At 41.2% G+C, this 4,900-nt stretch overlaps 1 non-coding gene across 1 annotated transcript; it reads left to right on the top strand.

Annotated features, from left to right (window-relative positions):
- The first annotated feature begins 4,589 nt into the window (after positions 1-4,589).
- On the top strand, positions 4,590-4,697 carry LOC112761433 (small nucleolar RNA R71). The gene has a single exon (XR_003181826.1). It is a non-coding gene; the product is annotated as a small nucleolar RNA R71 (small nucleolar RNA).
- The last annotated feature ends 203 nt before the right edge of the window (positions 4,698-4,900 follow it).

The raw sequence follows: 4,900 nt of genomic DNA, 5'->3' as shown, positions 1-4,900 counted from the left end.
CCACAGACACATAACTGGGTGAACCTTTTCAGATTGTGACTCAGCTTTGCTAGAGTCCCCAGTTAGAGGTACCCAGAGCTCTTAAGCACACTCTTTTTGCTTTGGACCACGACTTTAACCACTCAGTCTCAAGCTTTTCACTTGACACCTTCATGCCACAAGCACATGGTTAGGGACAGCTTGATTTAGCCGCTTAGGCCAGGATTTTATTCCTTTGGGCCCTCCTATCCATTAATGCTCAAAGCCTTGGATCCTCTTTACCCTTGCCTTTTGGTTTAAAGGGTTACTAGCTTTTTCTGCTTGCTTTTTTTCTTTTTCTTTCTCTTTTTTTCTTTATTTTTTTTATTTTTTTTTTGCATTTTTTCGCAAGCTTTTGCTATTCACTACTTTTTCTTGCTTCAAGAATCAATTTCATGATTTTTCAGATTATCAATAACATTTCTCTTTTTCATTATTCTTTCAAGAGCCAACAATTTTAACATTCATAAACAACAAATTCAAAAATATGCATTGTTCAAGCATTCATTCAGAAAACAAAAAGTATTGCCACCACATCAAAATAATTAAGCTAATTTCAAGATAAAATTCAAAATCCATGTACCTCTTATTCTTTTGCAATTAAAAACATTTTTCATTTAAGAAAGGTGAAGGATTCATAGGACATTCATAGCTTTAAGACATAGACACTAGACACTAATGATCATGTAATAAAGACACAAACATAGACAAAACATAAAGCATAGAATTCGAAAAATAGAAAAATAAGAACAAGGAAATTAAAGAACGGGTCCACCTTAGTGATGGCGACTAGTTCTTCCTCTTGAAGATCTTATGGAGTGCTTGAGCTCCTTTATGTCTCTTCCTTGCCTTTGTTGCTCCTCCCTTATGGCTCTTTGGTCCTCTCTGATTTTATTGAGGATAATGGAGTGCTCTTGGTGCTCCTTCCTTAGTTGCCCCATGTTAGAACTCAGTTCTCCTAAGGAGGTGTTAATTTGCTCCCAATAGTTGTGTGGAGGAAAATGCATCCCTTGAAGTATCTCAGGGATATCTTGATGAGGAATTTCCTCATGCTCTTGTTGAGGTCCATGAGTGGGCTCTCTTGTTTGCTCCATCCTTTTCTTAGTGATGGGCTTGTCTCCTTCAATGAGGATGTCTTTCTCTATGACAATTCTAGCTGAATTGCATAGGTTACAGATGAGATGAGGGAAGGCTAACCTTGCCAAAGTGGAGGGCTTGTCCGCCGCCTTGTAGAGTTCTAGAGGTACGATCTCATGAACTTCTACTTCCTCTCCATTCATGATACTATGGATCATGATAGCCCGGTCTATTGTAACTTCAGACCGGTTGCTAGTAGGAATGATAGAGCATTGGATGAACTCCAACCATCTTCTAGCCACGGGTTTGAGGTCAAGCCTTCTTAGTTGAACCGGCTTGCCTCTTGAGTCTCTCTTCCATTGAGCTCCTTCCACACAAATGTCCCTAAGGACTTGGTCCAACCTTTGATCAAAGTTGACCCTTCTAGTGAAAGGATGAGGATCTCCTCTTATCATTGGCAAGTTAAATTCCAACCTCATATTTTCCGGACTGAAATCCAAGTAATTCCCCCGAACCATTGTGAGCCAATTTTTTGGGTTCGGGTTCATACTTTGATCATGGTTCTTGGTGATCCATGCATAGAACTCTTGAACCATTAAAGATTCTGACTTGTTGGATTGGGTTGGTGAGAGCTTCCCAACCTCTTCTTCGAATCTCACGTCGGATCTCCGGATATTCACTCTTTTTGAGCAAGAAGGGGACCTCGGGGATCACCTTTTTCTTGGCCACAACTTCATAGAAGTGGTCTTGATGGACTTTTGAGATAAATCTCTCCATCTCCCATGACTCGGAGGTGGAAGCAATTGTCTTCCCTTTCCTCTTTCTAGAGGTTTCTCCGGCCTTAGGTGCCATTGATGGTTATGGAAAAATAAAAAAAAGAAGAGCTTTTCCCACACCAAACTTAGAAGTTTTGCTCGTCCTCGAGCAAAAGAAGAAAGAAAGGAGTAGAAGAATAAGAAATGGAGGAGATGGAGGGTAGTGTGGGTTTTGGCCAAAGGGGAAAGAATTGTTTGTGATGTGTGAAATTGAAGGTAGTGAGGAGGGGTATTTATAGGGTAGAAGAGAGAGGGAATTTGGTCATGAAGGTGGTGGGTTTGGGAGGGAAATGGTTTGAATTTGAATGGTGAGGTAGGTGGGGTTTATGATGAATGGATGTGAGTGGTGAAGAGAATATGGGGAAGAGGGTAGGATTTGATAGGTGAATCGTATTTGGGGAAGAGTGTTATGGAAAGGTGTGAAGAGGAGAGAAGAAGAGGTGGGGTAGGTGGGGATCCTGTGGGGTCCACAGATCCTGAGGTGTCAAGGAATTCTGCTCCCTGCACCATTCTGGCATGTAAACGCCCTCTGTGTGCCAATTTTGGCATTAAAATGCCCTCTATGTGCCAATTCTGGCATTAAATGCCAGCTCTACTACCTTTCCTGGCGTTAAACGCCAGTCTGCTGCCCCTTTCTGGCATTTAACGCCAGTCAGACACCCTTTTCTGGCGTTAAACGCCAGTCTGTCTACCATTTCTGGCGTTTAACACCAGCCAGACGCCAGACACCCTTTTCTGGGTGTTAAATGCCCAGAATGCTGCCCATTCTGGAATTTAACACCCAGAATGCTACCATGCTAGGCGTTAAACACCCATTCTGCTATCCTTACTGGCGTTTAGTCTGTTCTCCAAGGTGTGCTATTTTTGATGCTGTTTTTTCATTTTGCTTTAATTCAGCAGTTATTTTTATGACTTCACATGATCATCAACCTAAAGAAAACATAAAATTACAAGGGAATATAAATAAATATAATGACATAATATTGGATTGCCTCCTAACAAGCGCTTCTTTAATGTCAATAGCTTGACAGTGAGCTCTTAGAGAGCTTCACAGAGATTCAGAGCTTAATGGTGGCCTCCCAACACCAAACTTAGAAGTTGAGTGTAGGGGCTCTGTTTGACTCTGTACTGAGAGAAGCTTTTCATGCTTCTTCTCCATGGTTATAGAAGAAGATCCTTGAGCCTTAAACACAAGGTAGTCCTCACTCAATTGAAGGACTAACTTTCTTCTGTCCACATCAATCACAGCTCTTGCTATGGCTAGGAAGGGTCTTCCAAGGATGATGGATTCATCCTCTTCATTCCCAGTGTCAAGGATTATGAAGTCAGTAGGGATGTAAAAGCCTTCAACCTTCACTAAGACATCCTCTACAAGTCCATAAGCCTGTTTCCTTGAATTGTCTGCCATCTCTAGTGAGATTCTTGCAGCTTGTACCTCTAAGATCCCTAGTTTCTCCATTACAGAAAGTGGCATGAGGTTTATACTTGAACCAAGGTCAAACAGAGCTTTCTTAAAGGTCATGGTGCCTATGATGCAAGGTATTACGAACTTTCTGGGATCCGGTTTCTTCTGAGATAATTTCTGTTGAACCAAGGTGTTTAGTTCATCAATGAGCAATGGAGGTTCATCCTCCCAAGTCTCATTACCAAATAACTTGGCATTCAGCTTTATGATTGCTCCTAGATACTGAGCAACTTGCTATTTAATAATATCTTCATCTTCTTCAGAGAAAGAATACTCATCAGCGCTCATGAATGGCAACAATAAGTTCAGTGGAATCTCTATGGTCTCTATATGAGCCTCAGATTCCTCTGGTTCCTCAATGGGAAACTCCTTATTGGCTAGTGGACGTCCATTGAGGTCTTCCTCATTGGAAATCACTGCCTTTTGACTCTCTCCAGGTTTGGCCATGTTGGTTATATTGATGGCCTTGCACTCTCTTTTTGGATTCTCTTCTGTATTACTTAGGAGAGTACTAGGAGGAGTTTCAGTCACTCTTTTACTCAGTTGACCTACTTGTGCCTTCAAATTTCTGATGGAGGACCTTGTTTCAATCATGAAACCGAGAGTGGTCTTAGATAGATCAGAGACTATGGTTGTTAAGTCAGAAAGACTCTGCTTAGAATTCTCTGTCTATTGCTCAGAAGATGATGGAAAAGGCTTGCTATTGCCAAACCTATTTCTCCCAACATTATTATTATTGAAGCCTTGATTAGGCTTCTGCTGATCCTTCCATGAGAAATTAGGATGATTTCTCCATGAAGGATTATAGGTGTTTCCATAGGATTCTCCCATGTAATTCACCTATTCCTTGCAGGATTCTCAGGGTCATAAGCTTCTTCTTCAGAGGAAGCTTCCTTAGTATTGCCGGATGCAGCTTGCATTCCAGTCAGACTCTGAGAAATCATATTGACTTGTTGAGTCAATATTTTGTTCTGAGCCAATATGACATTCAAAGTATCAATCTCAAGAACTCCTTTCTTCTGAGTCATCCCATTATTCACAGGATTTCTTCCAGAAGTGTACATGAACTGGTTATTTACAACCATTTTAATGATTTCCTGGGCTTTTGTAGGCGTCTTCTTCAGATGAAGAGATCCACCAGCAGAGTGGTCCAATGACATCTTGGACAATTCAGACAGACCATCATAGAATATCCATAGGATGCTCCATTCTGAAAGCATGTCAGAAGGACACCTTCTGATCAATTGCTTGTATCTTTCCCAAGCTTCATAGAGGGATTCACCTTCCTTCTGTCTGAAGGTTTGGACTTCCACTCTAAGCTTGCTCAACTTTTGAGGTGGAAAGAATTTGGCCAAGAAAGTATTGACGAACTTTTCCCAAGAGTTCAGGCTTTCTTTAGGTTGTGAGTCTAACCATGTTCTAGCTCTGTCTCTTACAGCAAAGGGGAAAAGCATAAGTCTGTAGACCTCAAGATTAACCCCATTGGTCTTAGTAGTGTCACAGATTTGCAAGAATTCAGCTAAGA

The sequence above is a fragment of the Arachis hypogaea genome, chromosome 16 (genome assembly GCF_003086295.3).
Source record: "Arachis hypogaea cultivar Tifrunner chromosome 16, arahy.Tifrunner.gnm2.J5K5, whole genome shotgun sequence".
Taxonomy (NCBI): domain Eukaryota; kingdom Viridiplantae; phylum Streptophyta; class Magnoliopsida; order Fabales; family Fabaceae; genus Arachis; species Arachis hypogaea.
This window is presented reverse-complemented; position numbering and strand designations above follow the sequence as displayed.